Source organism: Caretta caretta, chromosome 3 (genome assembly GCF_965140235.1).
Source record: "Caretta caretta isolate rCarCar2 chromosome 3, rCarCar1.hap1, whole genome shotgun sequence".
Taxonomy (NCBI): Eukaryota; Metazoa; Chordata; order Testudines; family Cheloniidae; genus Caretta; species Caretta caretta.
The window spans coordinates 156549116-156566545 of NC_134208.1; the positions used below are offsets into that span (position 1 = coordinate 156549116).

At 40.6% G+C, this 17430-nt stretch overlaps 1 protein-coding gene across 2 annotated transcripts in view; it reads right to left on the reverse strand.

The window, feature by feature from the left end:
- The window catches only part of ALK (ALK receptor tyrosine kinase), a 547569-nt gene that overhangs the window by 454258 nt on the left and 75881 nt on the right, over positions 1-17430 (reverse strand). The window lies entirely within an intron of this gene.

The following is a 17430-nucleotide window of genomic DNA, read 5'->3' on the forward strand; positions in this document are numbered from 1 at the left end:
CATGTTTCCCACACATGACTGAGGACCAGGCTCTCTGCTGTGATGTTCACTCATAACGTAAATCTGACAGACACTTATTCTTTCCAAAAGAGTTCTACTTGGTCTCTCCTTGTGCCAATTATGAAAGTGCTGTCTGCTTTCCCATGCAAATACTAACATTTCTGCTACTAGTGCGTCGTGCCCCGAAAACCAGCTGGTGAAATCAGAGTGCACCTGAAAGAAGGTTGGTAAAAAGGCTGCAGCCCTGATGAATTGTCTGTGTATATTTATTCCAATGTGTGATCAGCCGCACAGGGTGGAGATGGGGGGTCTTTGTTGCCTCTACTTCTATTTTACAACAACAGCCTTAGTAGCTAGCTTAGAAATCCTATTACAGAAATGAGAAACCAGCGCAATATGCGCGCTTAGTACTGAAGCTTAGCAGTTCACCAAGTCATACAGGCAAGTGGCTCAGGTATCTTGTCAATTTAGTTTAGTTTTCCCCCAGCTCTGCCATTAGCAGCCACTCTCCAAAAGGAGATTCATTTTGTATACAAAACAGCCAAGAGGGACAGTATATATGAGAGTACTAATATTGCTGAGCTTGCACACAAGTTATTATAGTCCTAGTCAGACATAGCTGCGGGGAAGCTGTACCATTCTCTATGATGTCGTACAACCTTGAAGGAAAATTAGATGACTTGTTATAATTATGTATCATTTCTATTAGGAGAGTGACCTATCGAGAGTGCTCCTTTCAGGACTCAGGCTCCATTGTGTCAAGCACTATACACACATGTAAGTCACATGGCCCCTGCCCTAAATGGTTTACAATCTAAGAGAAGCAACATGCAGGGAATGGGAGGGGATACATCCAAAGTACCACAGGCAGTAGTCGTTTTGGTGGTTCACTAGGTGGCATTTTTTTCTCTGTATTGCTGCCTAACTAAAATCCCAGCATGGCATAAGGGGTAGTGTGATGTAGGAAATGTCACCTTTCAGAGGAGAAGATAAACTGAGTTCCTGACCATTAAAGAAATGCCACAGCACTTATTTTCAAAACTGTAGTATTAACCCTAGTCCCCCAGCCAAATTCCACTTTCAGTAATTATCTACTATCTCCGATCATTGTGTATCATAGCCTAATAACGTATGGCAATGGCTACACTAGAGAGCCACTCTAAGCTGATAGGAGAACTCTTCTGTTCGCTTAATTACTCCAGCTCCCCCGAATGGCGGTAGCTATGGATTTGTCTACACTAGCACTTTTGTTGGCAAAACTTTTGTCGGTCAGGGATGTGAAAAAAACACCCCCTGCCGACAAGTTACACCAACAAAAAAGTGCTAGTGTGGAAAGCGCTGTGACAGCAGGAGAGCGTCTCCCTCCAGTATAGCTACCGCTGCTCATGGGGGATGGTTTAATTATGCTGGCAGGAGAGCTCTCTCCCGTTCGTATAGAGTGGCTACACAGAAGACCTTATAGCAGTGCAGCTGCGGCGGTACAGCTGTACCACTGTAAGGTCTGTAGCGTAGACTACTTCTCCCACCGACATAAGCTCTCCAGCCAACAGCGCTGTCCACACCAGTGCTTCTGTCAGTGTAACTTGCATCAGTCGGGGGATAGGGGGTATTCATACCCCTGAGAGACATAAGTAATGCCGACCTAACCTGAAGTGTAGACAGAGACTTAGCAGCTGCTGCATTCCACTCCACAGGTGGCTGCTTTTCAATGGTGGTGGGGGAAAAAGGATTCTTGATTATGCATAGTTTGTAAGGAGCTTAGATGTTGCTTAGAAATGCAAGCTATATTGCTATTAAGGTATGTGGTTTGTCATAGGAAAGAAATGGGGAAAAATGGGGAAAAAATTAAAGGTTGCCAAAAGAATGCAAAAAACTCTTGAGTTAAATTGAATCACTCCTCACCAATGGTGTACATTTTAAAATAGAGAGATAATACCTATATATTAGTGGGGTTTTAAAAAACAATGTTAAACTCAAATAGGAAAAAATCAGTAATATATGTTTATGATATTAATAAATTGTAAAAATGATAGTACGTCGTTTTGATTAAGCTTGTTATTCATTTCTTAAATTACATGATTTTAGATCTTTCTTGTCATCTTTAATTATATCTACATATAAAGAAAAGGAATACTTTGTAGAAGTGCTGTATGTTGCTATGGCTTAGGAAGACAGTCCTGTATCAGTTACACTTGAGTCATGGTTGGAAGTGTTCTAGCTCTTATGGTTATAAAAACCTAATTTCTCTCCCCACCTGTCCTCGTCCCCCCATGAAAGCTAAAAGTGTTGTAGAGGATTGTTGAACAGCCATGACTTTTTATTTGAATTGCAAAACTAAAGGAATCTCACAATCCATGACAGTGTAGGGGAAAAGACCAGCCTTAGTTACTAGCAGCTTCCATCTGTGGATACCCACAGAGAATTATGAGAAACGGTAGAGGAAAAGAACACTCTACCATAATTTAAATTCATAACAGAAAATATGAACACATTTGATTGTTTTGTGCAGTCTTTAGTGCCTGGAAGCACAACTCATAATAATTTAACAGCAAACAATATAAGATTTATGGTAATAATTTAGCATCTCTTAAGCAAGAATTTGGCTTACCCATCTCGTATGTATGTAAAACTAAAACCTGAAACTACAAAGACAAGTCAAGATGAAACTACAGATGTGTTTACTAGTGCCTTCAAGAGATATCAGCTTTGTTCAAGCCCAAATGCAGGGATTTACCAACTCTAATAGGAATCACTTTAAAAACATTTGTACAGTGCTGTATTTTACATGACTATTCAGAAAATGAATAAAAATGCTTACACATTTGTTTTAATGCACACAGTTTTTTGGAATGGCGACAGTTTTTTGAACGTACCTTGTTTTATTAGACCAACTTCTGTTAATGAAAGAGACAAGCTTTTGAACTACAAAGAGCTCTTTATCTCTCTGTAGCTCGAAAGCTGGTCTCTTTCACCAACAGAAGTTGGTCCAATAAAAGAGATTACCTCACCTACCTTGTCTCCCTAATATCCTGGGACCAACATGGCTACACCACCACTACAAACAACCTTGTTTTATTGTAAATCCAAACACCAGAGCACTGCATGTAATCTCATCTGATTCTGAAGGACTATACTAGGGAACAACCCTAATTCAGCAGTCAGCAAACCCCAGCTTGTCTGTATGTACACTTGGGGGGTCTATACTGGTGTGGTTACACCAATTGCTGAATCAGGGCATTTCCCAAATTAAGACAAGGCCTAATTGTAAGTGAAAATGACCAATCATTTAATGCAAAGCTGAAGAAATGGGTTTCCTGTAACTTTAAAACCGCTCTTAAGTGATAATTTTACGGGATTTGATTCTGAACTCAGATTGCTGATCCCATCAGTGACAGTGCAAACATCACCCCGTCTGCTCTGCCAAAAGAGCTTCAACTCTGTTTTTAGGGGCCACTACAGAAGTTGAGAGGTGATGAGGGGACTTCAGTCTTCATGGTTCATTCAGGCCTTGACCCAAAGCCCAGTGAAATCAATGTAACAATCCTTATTGATCCAGAGCCCATAGAAGTCACTCTCTTAAGTCCTTGGCCTGTCTTTCAAGACTAAACAAGAGGGTCAATTAGTATCTATTTGATAATAGGAACTAGGCTAAGACCACCAATTCATTTTACATAGACCGCAAAAGTCAAAGGGTAATAAAGACTTTTGAACATTTCTACTGTAACTGACTGAATAAATGTTTTGTGCTCTCCACTAATGACTAGTCTGCATCGAGGATAAGAGCCTCCTACCAGTACCACCAAATTGAATTATTTCTTTCTTTCAAGTGGTAGAGACATGCTTTAGCACTGAATGCCCAGGGTTCCGTACCAGTTGATGACCCATAGAGTGGAGCTGTTTCAAATCTGGCCTTCATGAGTGTAACAGTGCCTTATTGGTAAAAAGTTCTATGTATCATTATCAGTCCCCTCTGCTATCCAGTCCCTCTCACCTAACATCTATTTTATGGTGAACAGATAAATGATAAATCTCCATGTTCATGCTAACTCACCCCCTTTGTTCTCATTCTGTCCCTGTTCTTCAACCTGCTGTGCAAGGACAAACCAATGATGGCAAATATCACATGAAAGTGAGTTATGCAGCAGAGACAGTTTTTCCAGTGCAACTGACATGAATATTTGAATCCAAGGCCAGGGATTAATCATTAGTCAGTAAAGATCCTCACAGTTTGCTGTTTGTTTCAGAAAGCCAAAAGCTTATGAACCTTGTATTTGTTTTACCTTTGAAACATGCAAAGTGAGTTTTAAAAAAAGCAAATTATTCAGAAGTTTTTGCCTAAGCACAAAGATTTCACTTTCTTCATTTGCTTGCAATCATGTCACTCCCTGCTGCCCTCCTTGACACTTTTGACAATATTGCTCTCAATGAAAAGGCACATGCCTCCAAAACATTTTTATCTGCTATATTATAAGGTCCTGAGCAATGTTCCCTCTAATTTTTGACAGGCCGTGTGTGCAAAAAATTTCTTCTGTGCAAATTGTTGTGCATGCAGTGTTTTGCCATGTGCGTGGGGTTTAGGATCTGTGCTTAGAGGGAACAGCTTAGAGGGAACAGTGGTCCTGAGCTATGATCTTCAATTGTGCATGAAACCACAGCATTTACTACATTACTCAGAAAAGAAAAGGATGCAACCCATTTAGCGGACAAAATGTTGCACTCAAATCAAAAGCAAGTTCAACAAACATCAACCTCTCTTGCACTAGAAATACATCTATCTTTTAAGGAGTCAGACACATACAAAATTACATTCTTTTTAAATTTGTGTTCGACTGTCTGCATTGAATAATTTCACATAGGACTTTTCATGCAGTCAAGTGTCCTTATACTACTATATACACAACAATAACTCTTTCAAAGAAATTTTCTCAATAAATTTAAGTTCAATTCAGCTATCCCAAACAAACAGCATTTGTATTTCCTGATTTACTCAAGATCTGTGATAAACACACTGTTTTGTTAAAAAGAAAAAATGATCCCAAACATGAAGGCTTCAGGAGGGACATATAGGCTAACCCAAAATTCACTGAAATCATTGTTAGTCATTCTATCAACTTCAGCGGGCTTTGGTTCAGGGCCCTGGTTAGGGGAACTAAGTGACTCAGGGAACTTGTAATTATTTCTTCCCTTCATCATGGTTTCCTATTTGGCCCAAGCTGAGAGATACATAGTCATCATTCTTTGAGAAGTATTTAATCTGTGCAGGCATGCAACAAGTTCATTGCTATGATGTCTGAGTGTTTAGTCAGTGGCCACAAGGCTTAGCATTCATAAAATGCTTTAGTTTTTCAAAGTGCTACAGAAATATTAATTGATCCCCACAATATCCCTATGTGGTAGGTGTTCACTTCACTTTACAGGTGTGGAGATTAAAACAGCGATTAAGCAGTTGCTCAAGGGCTCACATAAAGTCAGGGGCACACCTAGAGATATTTTTCAGATTAGCAGCCGTGTTAGTCTGTATTCGCAAAAAGAAAAGGAGTACTTGTGGCACCTTAGAAACTAACCAATTTATTTGAGCATAAGCTTTCGTGAGCTACATTGGTTAGTCTCTACGGTGCCCACAAGTACTCCTTTTCTTTTTACCTAGAGATATTGTATTTCCCCACTGAAATACAGAGAGTGATGTAGTGCTGCAATCTATTATGATTTATGGACAAATAGGAAGGACAAAAATAAAGGAACAGTTTAGGTCATTTAAATAAAAATATTAGAGGACTTGTGGGATCTTTTCAGATGATGATGCCAGTTATGGCCAATCCAGTAGAAAGCAAGGTGGACTTCAAAACGTACCCATTAGGTAGGAAATAATTCCAATAATTCTTGCTTCTTAGAGTCAGTTTTGTATGGCTAGTAATACAGTTTTATGCATGTGACCATGTTTTCCACTCGTACCAGCAACTGTAACACCTTACTACTTATTCATAGCTAAAGTAGTTCTCTTTTAGCTCAAGTGGTACCTCCCGTCTTTTTTGTGCTCTTAGCCTCAAGCCTCACTGGCAAGCATGGTGTCTGAATACGAATGGGGCCATGGTGTATTACAAATGAAAGATAACTCCAAGCAAAACACATCATCAGTATGACACATTCTTTGTAGTAGGAAACTAGACTGATTCTGGAAATGCTGATTTCAATTACGCCAATTTTCTGGTGGGAAAATTTTTCTGTGAAAAAATTTCAACCAGCTCTATAAGAAACATGGAAGGAATAATGGACTTGGCTTCTTTAGACCGAGGTAGAAGGTTGCAAAGCTTCCCCATTCGGTTGCTCAATATAATGTTTTTCCTCTCCGTATTTGACACAAACTTGAAAATAGGATTGTTTTCACTGGAAAATGTAGCTTGGTTGTGTATGAAATGAGCCTATCTACAAATAAAAGGTAACTTCCAATTTTTTAAAAAATTGGAGTTTTCAATGATTGTGAATATAAAGTTAGCCATTCCATGAAATCAGGGGAAACTTGCATATGAATGGGATAGAATTGCCCAAAATAAAACAAGGGACATTTCAGAGAGAGATTTCAGGGATTCATTTTCACCACTTTTGCACAGTTCTCTGGATCCCATCCTGGAAAGCCCTTAAGCATCTGTGAATTCATCCCTATTCAAGACACTTAAGCACATGCTCAAGTGCTATCTTGAACAGGGACGCTTTCTGAATTGGGGCATCAGACAGCAACAATGAGAAACTCGCTAAGAAATTGCTAGCTCTCCTGTTTAATTGTGATGGATATTACATTAACTCATTAAAGTCAGATGATCTAATGTGGCATTAATACAAATACAATATGTATAGGGGAAATCTATTGTCATTTAGTCATTCATTGATTTGCCATTAAAGTGTACCACTTATAATTCATTTAAATGATTTGCTGCATTTTTTTTAACAAGCGGAAATAATATGCAATTCATACTCTGCCAGACTCCTATGGTCTACAGAAGCAATGCCAGCAAGAAGCATTTCTTAGATTAGGTTGAACATAGTGATTTGTTGTCCTTGGAAAGACAAAGGCCATGGGGTTCAAAACTGGGTGCCTAAAACAGGCATCTAAATTAATATCTAGATGCCTAAATAAATGGCCTGATCACAGGTGCCAGTTTCCTCCTTGCCTTGGAGGTGATCAACCCCCACCCCGCCCCATCCCTGCTTGGCCTCTTCCCACCCCTGTGCTCTGCCCAAAGCCCCACCTCTTCCCACCCAGTTCCGCCCCCTCCCTGCTCCTCCCACTCCCCCCACCTCCTGCACACTGCGAAATAGCTGATCATAGCAGGCAGGAGGTGCTGGGAGGGAGGGGGAAGTGTTGATCGGCAGGGCCGCTGGCAGGCAGGAGGCGCTGGCTGCCGGTGGGTGCTAAAGCACCCACTAATTTTTTTCTAGAAGTGCTAAGCACCCATAGCTTTCACTAATATCAATAGGAATTGTGGGTGCTCAGTGCTTCTGAAAAAAATCAGGCCACTTAGTCCCCAGTCCTACAAACATATGTGCATGTGCTTAACTCTTACTACTGTAAGTAGTCTCATTAAATTCAAGGGGAGCATTCACAGCTGTCAAGTTAAGCATGTGTGTAAGTGTTGCATGATCAGGCGTTATTTAGGTGTCTAAGGTTGGGTACCCAAGTTTGAAAATTTTGGAGGCAGTGTCACAATAGTACTACTATATAGTAGTAAGTGTAGATCTGATGTAGTTCAAGTTCCAAACCAAACTAGCTAACAAATCAATAGACTGGATCATCAGCCTAACAAAACTATCTGAACCTTTCAAGTTTGCCAACTTCGAGCCACACAATCTCCTCCCACATGAAAATATTTGCAAGGGAATGGAAAAAACAAAGCCACAAAGCCATAGTCACAATAATTACTAGTCCGTGTATATAGGATATGGTAAAGGCTCTCAACATAACAGTAAATAAAATACTGGTACAGAACAGATTTTCCCTCCATACTTCTCTTCAAACCTTCTTTCCCTATCTCTTAGGTAAAGACATACAAACACAAACACACACAGGTGGCAGGACCTATAGGCCTCCAATCAGGGACCTGTCATGTTAGCCATTGTACACACACACCCCGACACCATGAAAAGGCTGTGTCTCACTCAGAGAGTTTACAATCCAAGTTACATGTACACACAGTGTTGCCACATGCTCTGTTGCCAGTTCTTCTTGTTTTATCTTGAGTTTCTTGATATTTAATTAAAGCCCCTGGACCTTGAGTCATGTGATTACACAAAAATCTCAACTTTCACTTAAAAAAAGTTTCTAGCTCATGATTGTAGAGAAAAATCATGGAAGTGTGACCCAGTTCCACGTTAACGGTTCAGAAGCTAGCAGGGAATAGAAATAGCCCCCATTTTTGGTTTAGATCTCATGATTATGGGGGCCTGACCAAGATTTTTTGAATGTTTGAGGTTGGCAACACTGTTATAATCTGGCCAAGTAAACACCAGCAAGTCAGAAAGCAAATGCAAGATCCAGCAAACAGATCAGAGCTCAAGGATCCTGACTCTCTTGCAGAATCCCACTGAACTCAATGGAATTCCGTACAGAAGCCATGTTTCAGAGATTTTTATTTTAATGCCTGGTAGTACCATGATGACTATCAAGTTTAATTCCTTCAAAACACCATAGAACATTACCCAGTCATTTCAGCATCAAGCCCATAAACTTCTTTAAGCTAAAGCATATATTTTAGAAAGACATCCAGTCTTCATTTACAGGCAAAGTGCTGGAAAATCCACCACATCTCTAACTATTGGAACAATTTACCTAATTACCCCGTTAAAAACCATGTACCTTTTTTCTACTCTAAATATGTCTAGCTTCAGCTTCTAACACCTGGGATTTCATCATGCCTTTTCTTATTAGGTTTAAGATCCAACTACTACAAGAAATCCTTCTCATGTAGATGTGATCAAGTCACCGCTACACCCCATCTCAGATAAATTTTTGAGCTACTTACTTCTGTCACTATAAGATATCTTTTCCAGATAGCACATCTTTCTTGCAGCAGTTTTCTGAACCCTTTCCTAGTTTTCTACATTCTTCTTGAAGTGTGGATGCCGGAACTGGACACAGTGTTGCAGTAACCTTAGGGTGACCAGACTGCAGGTGTGAAAAATCGGGATGGGGAGTAATAGGCGCCTATAGAAGAAAAAGCCCCAAATATCGGGACTGTCCCTATAAAACAGGGACATCTGGTCACTAAGTAACCTTCTCACTAATACCTTATATAGGGGTAATACCACCTTCTTATTCCTACTTGGTATTCCCCTGCTTATGCATCCAAAGATAGCATTCACTCTCCAATTTACAGCATTAAATTGGAAGCTTATGTTACAATGATTATTTACCATGATCCCCGAATCTTTTTCAGTGTCACCTCATTCCAGGATATTGTCTCCCATCATGTCAGTGTGACCAACATTCTTTGTTGCTAAATGCATGATCTTGTATTTGGCTGTATTAAAATTCAGATTGTTCAGATGAGTCCTCCCTACCAAGCAATCCAGGTTGGTCTGTGTAATTGGCCAGTCCGCATTGTTATTTCCCACTCCACAAATTGGTGTGTCATCTGCAAATTTTACCAGCAATGGTTTTATATTTTCTTCCAGACCAGATCATTGATAGAAATATTGAATAGAATTAGGCAGAGAACAGATCTCTGTGGAACCCCACAAGAAACCCCACAAGATGATTATGCCCCATGGACAATTACTTTTTGACATTTATCAGTTCCCAGCTTTTTAATATGGGTTATACTGATTTTGTATAGTGTTAATATTACACACACCTCAGAATGGCTTGTTGGACTAGACCAAATGCCTTTCAGAAGTCTAAATTCATAATCAAAAAGTGATATCAAGTTTGATTGAAGAGACCTACTTACCATAAAACCATATTGACTGGCATTAATTATATTACCATCAGTACCTACTGATCTGTTGAAGTACTGAACCACAACTAGTAGCATAGTGTGAGATTTTTCAGAAGTTCCTAAGTGATTTAGTAGTGCAAGGCTAATGGATATTCAGTGGTACTTACATTCCTAAATCACTCAGGGGCTTTTGAAAAAATCCCACACTTATTTGTTTATGCACCCAATCAACTAAGGAAATCTGCTCTAAATACAGAATTCAAGCACTTCTATATCAAATAAGATTAACAATGTAAATCTCTACTTGTGACTAACATAAGGATAAACAACTCAGTGTAGTAGGCTCTTTCCTAACAGGATCATGAAACAAATTTACCACCATCTACTAGGAAATGATCAAGCAAAACTAAGAACACCCATGCAACCAGTGCAGATTTCATCAGTTTCAGCTGCCAATTTCATTCAGGGTGGAAAAAAATTACTAGAATAGACAAGCCAATATTAAGCAAAAAGCTCACTGAATATACCAAGAGCCAATTTAGAGCCTATCAGCCAAGCAAATGACAAGATTGCAGTCCTAAAATTATAGTAAGAATGAATTGATTGTGCCTCCCTGGGTTTCACTATGACCTACAACAAAAGAATGGGTTCATTTAGCACCATTTTCTTTTTAGCCGTACTTTTTTTTTTTTTTTTTGGTTGTCATAAGAATTAAGTTTCAGGAGTGGACACATTTACTCTTCACATGCATTGCCTCAACGCTGTGTGAAGAAACCAAGCTGCAGACCTTGATTTTCAATATTCATATTCACCTCTGTCTTTTCACAATTCAGTCCGGATGTAAGAAAAGAAAGGAAGCAGCTATTGTGGACTACGATATTCTGAGGCATTGTAAAAAACAAGTGATGCTCTGTGCACTGGTGAGGAGGGATGATGTGATATTGCTTGAGATTCCATAGAAGTGGGTAGCGTTGTAAATCTAAAGCCAGGCCCTGCATGAGTACTCACATGAGCTGACCCACTGAGGTCAGTGGAACCATTTGCCTGAGTTAATGGCTTGCAGGATGAGGCCCCTACAAACTGCTATATACAAAATTTAGGCATGTTAGGACTCAGTCCAAATCCTGGTGAAGTGAAATGAAGGACTCCATTGCGGAGAAGGGATAGCTTAGTGGTTTGAGCATTGGCCTGCTAAACCCAGGGTTGTGAGTTCAATCCTTGAGGGAGCCATTTGGGATCTGGGGCAAAAATTGGGGATTGGTCCTGCTTTGAGCAGGGGGTTGGACTAGATGACCTCCTGAGGTCCCTTCCAACCCTGATATTCTATGACTTCAATAGCAGTCAGATCAGGCCCTTGAGCACTTACACAATATACCAAGTGGCAGACATGGAGATTTAAATGCACTATTTGTCCACAGAACAGGTAGTGTAATGACAGCAGCAGAGCGCTTTGAAACACCAGTGATGTAATTCAGCTTTGTTGTGGCAGTTGCACCTTGTGATGCGAACTAACCATTCTCTCTTCACATGTTAGATTTTTTACCCCTTTTTTGGAGACTGCTAAGAAGAGTATTATAGTGCCAGCTGTTGTGATAGCTTATGGGATGATTACGACACAAAACTAGGCATGGAAAGACCTATGTTATCATCCCAATTCTGCCACAAACAGATTATTTAGGGCCTGATTCAAAGTCCAAAGTCAATGGGAGACATGAAAAGACTTCAACGGGCTTTGGATCAAGACCTTAGGTCTGGTTTACACTTAAAAATTAGATTGACCAAGCTACATCACTCAGGGCTGTGAAAATAATTGCACCCTGAGCACCACAGTTAGATTGACATAACTACTGGGATAGATGAGGCTTGGTCAATGAAGGAATTCTTGCATCATCCTAGCTCCCACCTCTCAGGCATGGTGGATTAACTACACCGATGGAAAAAACACTATGTGCCACGGCAGCACAGCTGCAGTGCAGTGGCTGTCCTGTTGTAGCAGTTGTAGTGTACACGTGGCCTTACTAACTGATCTATCTTCCAGTGAAGTCAGCAGAAAGGCTCCCAATTAACTTCAGCAGGAGTTGAATTGGGCCTTTAACCTCTCTGTGCCTCATTTCTCTTGGGTTCCACCTGTAAAATAGGAACATACCAAGCCCAACCACACTGTACTTGAATGCCTAATATTTTAGGTGTGGCATGTCCACTAGCCACTAGACTGAGTGGCAGCTCTTTTTACACAGGCTACTGAACAGCCACCAGACAGTAATGATTTCCATTCACTATTGGCCTGGTGTGGTTTCCTAGCATACTAACAACTTAGAAGTGAAAGTATCTGGATTTTATTACCAATAGACTGAGGCATCCAGCCTTCCTAAATGCATATTTCTACTTTGGATTCGAATATTCTTCTTGATTTATTCAACAATTGGTATTGTTTTATTTCCATCCTCCCTGTGCATTTACTGGTGGGAAGTTATCATGCTGTTATCAAATTGCAAATAAAGTCAGGATATTGGATCACAGCCTGCAGAACTCATCAGATGTAACAATTCAGGGAGAACTCTGTAGCACAGATTGGAAAAAGATGACAGAATTTTGATGAAAAATATAGCAAATACAATGTATCCCTAGCACAATACCATAATCTTTCATAAAGAACCAATCATACTTAGAATACAGTCCACAGAAGTGATTCTCAGCATTTTTAAGCAATTGTACCAGTCTATCAGACTAACAGCTTGGCTGCACCAGCCAGCATTTAAGTTTAAAGTTTCACCTATGTTGTACTCAATGGGATATTTCAGTGGACAGAGACTGCAAAATCAGGTCAAAAATACACTTTCAGATGAACCTAACCTGTCATTTATGTAATTTTCCTGACAATTAAAAAAAAAAAAAAAAAGACAGCCTAAAGATGTGAATTGTTAGCGTTGAATTTACATCTCTGGAAGTAGAAATTATCTATTGAACCACATAAAAGTTAGACAATGGGAAGCAGCAGTGCAAGCTTCCTCCCCTTCCCCAACCTGTTCTTATACTGCTTCTAAACCAGTATCACCATTTTACAAAAAAGAGGGAAACTGAGGCCTACAGAAATAAAGTAACTTGAGTTAGTAGCAGAGATGGGAACAGAATGCAGGACTTCTGGTTGCCAACTTGAGTGCCTTATCCACTGGTCCATATAGGCAGCTATCCTGCTAAGGTACCTCAGTCCTGACCATGTGTGGCAAGAGTTCTGAAAGAACTCAAATATGAAATAGCAAAACTACTATCAGTAACTTATCACTTAAATCAGACTCTACCAGATGACTGGAGGACAGATAATGTGATGTTGATTTTTTTTTAAAAAAGGCTCCAGAGGTGATCCTGCCAATCACAGGCCAGTAAGCCTAACTTCAGTACCAGGCAAACTGATTGAAACTACAGGAAAGAACAGAATTATCAGACACCTAGATGAACACAACATGTTGGGCAGGGCTGTTCTGAGCTATTCTGGGGCCCTCCGCAGCCCCTCTGCGGGGGGCGAGCCTCAATGGGGGGGTGGGGAGGGCTGGCTCCACGCCTCCGCGGGGGGGCTGGCTTGGGGGGCAGGGGAAACTGGCCCCAGCACTCACCGGCAGCACGGCTGGGGCTGGGTCGCTGCACTTCCTGCCGCCGGTGAGTGCAGGCCCGGCCCTGCTGCAGGCCTCACGGGAGAGGGGGCAGGGTTGGGGCGGAGGAGGGGCGGGAATGGAGCAGGGGCAGGGGCCATGCGGAAGAGGCAGGGCAGAGGCTGGAGCGGCACACCACTGCGCAGGGCAGCGAATTTCCTGGTGCCCTATGCAGCTACTTACTTTGTGTATGGGTAGGGACGGCCCTGATGTTGGGAACAAGTCAACACAGCTTTTGTAAATAGAAATCACGCCTAACAAAACTATTAGAATTCTTTGAGGGTGTCAACAAGCATGTGGTCCAGGGGACATAATGAATATGGACTTTCAGAAAGCCTTTGACATGGTCCTATACCAAAAGCTCTTAAGCAAAGTAAGTAATCATAGGATTAGCAACTGGTTAAAAAGACAGGAAACAAAGGGTAGGAATAAACAATCAGTTTTCATAGTGGAAAGAGGTAAATGGTGGGGACCCCCAAAGAATGGGACCTGTTCAGTGCTGTTCAACATATTCATAAATGATCTGGAAAAAATGGTAAACAGTGAGGTAGCAAAGTTAATTATCTTGAGTAATTTTGTATCATCCACTAAGTCCACAGCTGACTGAAGACTTACAAAAGGATCTCAAAGAACTGGGTAACAAAATGGCAGATGAAATTTAATGTTGATAAATGTAAAGTAATGCACCTTGGAAAACATACAAAATGATGGGATCTAAATAAGCTGTTACCACTCAAGAAAGATGTTGGAGTCATTGTGGATAGTTCTCTGAAAATATCCGCTCAATGTGCAGCAGCAGTAAAAAAAAAGCTAACAGAAAGTTAGGAACCATTAGAAAAGGGATAGATAATAAGACAATAAATATCACAACGCCATTATATAAAGCTATAGTATGCCCACACCTTGAATACTGTGCACAGTTCTGCTCACCCCCATCTTAAAAAAAAAAAAGATTGGAAATTGGATTAGAATTGGAAAAGATGCAGAGAAGGGCAACAAAAATGATTAAGGGTATGGAACACCTTCTATATGGAGAGAGAGATTAAAAAGAGATGACTGTGGGGCAATATGATAGAGGTCTATAAAATCATGAATGGCGTGGAGAGCGTGAATAAGGAAGGGTTATTTACCCATAACACAGGAAACCGGGGTCACTCAATAAACATAACAGGCAGCACGTTTAAAACAAACATAAGGAAGTACTTCTTCACACAATGCACAGTCAACCTGTAGAACTCACTGTGAGGGGATGTTGTGAAGGCCAAAAGTACAAATGGGTTCAGAAAAGTATTAGATAAACTCATGGAGGATAGGTCCATCAATGGCTATTAGCCAAGATGGTCACAGATGCAACACCATGCTTTAGATGTCACTAGGCCTCTGACTGCCAGAAGCTGGGACCACTGTTCATTCCCTCCAAAGCATCTGGCACCAGCCCCTGCTGGAAGGCCCAGTATGGCTATTCTTATTTTCTTTTGTTCTTTACAGATGAGCTAATAGGGCTTATGCTAGCACTAAATTGGGCTTTAGCTGTGTGGCCAACTGCCATGACCATCCTGATGGACTCCTTATCAGGGCTGTGGGCAATTTACAGTGGTAAGTCTGACAGCAGAAATGATATTCTTAATGAAGTATTGCTGCTAACAACTGAATTTGCACAATTAGATATAACCATAGTAATGGCATGAATCCCAGTGTATGTAGGGATAGCAGGCAACAAATTGGTGGACAAATAGGCAATTAATATGAACAAGTAAACTGGAATTTAAACACCTAATAAAAAATGAGCTAAGGAAGGAATGGAAAGAACTGTGGGCAAATGAAACAAATGGGAAAAAAATCCAAGAAATATGCCCAACAATTGACAAAATTAATATAATCAAAGGCCCTGAAAACAAGAGTGAAGTGGCTAGTTAGAATTCTAATAGGGTACTGTGGATTAAATAGTAATTTATTCTTACTTTATTTCTCATAACACAAGAACTGGGGGTCACCAAATGAAATTAATAGACAGCAGATTTAAAACAAATAAAAGGAAGTATTTCTTCACACAATGCACAGTTAACCTGTGGAACTCCTTGCCAAGGGATGTTGTGAAGGCCAAGACCATAACATGGTTCAAAAAAGAACTAAATAAATTCATGGAGGATAGGTCCATCAATGGCTATTAGCCAGGATGGGCAGGAATGGTGTCCCTAGCCTCTGTTTGCCAGAGGCTGGGAATGAGCAACAGGGGATGGATCACTTGATGATTACCTGTTCTGTTCATTCCCTCTGGGGCACCTGGTACTGACCACTGTTGGAAGACAGGATACTGGGCTAGATGGACCTTTGTTCTGACCTAGTACGGCCATTCTTATGTTCTCTTATGTAATTAACATGCACAAAAATGTATTATGAGCAACACATAAGGTCCAGGAAATGATAGATCATATCCTTTGATATTGTAAAGGCTGTACCTGTGAAAGGAGGTGTTTCTACAGAAAACTCAGAGGCCTTAAAGTAACCGAATTTTCTTTATTATATGTATCAAAAAAAAAAAAAAAAAAAGGAAAATGAGCCCTACCCCCAACAAAAGGCTTTTTAAAAACACCAGGAAGGTGAGACTCTAAATCATGAAAATGTACAGTGGATGGCGGTCTTAGAATCAGGAAGCGAGACAGCTAAGCCAAAAAAGGAAGAAGAAAGGGGCTGCAGGAAAAGAGTCTGCAGTCACTATGAGAACAGAGAGGTGTGGAGGAAGAAAACCTGGGGGAGGAGCAGGAGAATAAGCACTTGGCTCCTAGCCCTGAAAGAAGGGTCAACCCAGAGAAATTACAGGGAAGAGAGCCTGACAAAGGCCAGAAAGGAAGAAGCCCAGGGAAACAGCAACAAGGAGTGGGACAGTGAAGCCCTTGGCTGCTGGTTATAGGGTCCCTAGGCTGGAACCCATTGTAGCGGGAGGGCCCAGGTTTCCCTCCCAGCCACTGGCAGGAGTCCAGAGAAGTGGACAAGGACATTAGAAAGCCCTGAGGCAAGTGTGTGAGAACAGAGACCTGGAATTGGGGCCAAAGACCCTCTTGTGAAGACATTGAACTGTTTTGCATTGGGCTGTTACCTCAGAAGGGGTGGACATTAATATTGCGAGCTAGCCAGAAGGAAGAGTTACGGAAGAGAGGCCACCACAGCAAAGGAGCAACTGTCAGCACGGGGAAAGAGAATGAAAAACAACTGCTACCCCACACCTGGCCAGGAGGAGGTGCTCCTGCAGTGACTGAGCTCTGTAACAGTTTATTAAAAGATTTTTCTTGCATTCCAGTTATAAACAGGGGAACCAAAGAATGGAGGAACATGACAATATTCTGTAGTGTAACAGGCTGCTTCCCAAATTTGCAGTTTCATCTGTTTAAGATTTTACCCCTTTTTCTTCCAATGGGGGAAAAAAATGCAAATAATTCAAATAATCCACAGCAGCACTGGAGACCCAGACATGCAATCTAGTTCCTAGTGCACAAGAATCAAAATGAAACTGACCAGTTTATTTTCATAGTACACTGAAAGAAATATAAAAAAGTAAACAGAGATAGTGGAAATAAAAGTTATTGTATTTTTATAGCATCCTACCTTTAAAAAAAAATCAAAATAAACTTTTTAAAGTGCTTTCACTTACTAAAATAATATAGTAAATTATTGAAACTGAAAATTTTCATTTTTCAAATATATTACTTCGAGCTTGACAGTCTCTCATTAATACTACAAATGAGCTAGGCACAAACAATGAGCGGTAACTCCAGGGAAGTGAAATTAGCCTAGGTTAAGTAATAAGCAGTAATGGCAAATACATAAATGGATCAAGATGCATAATAAGCACATGT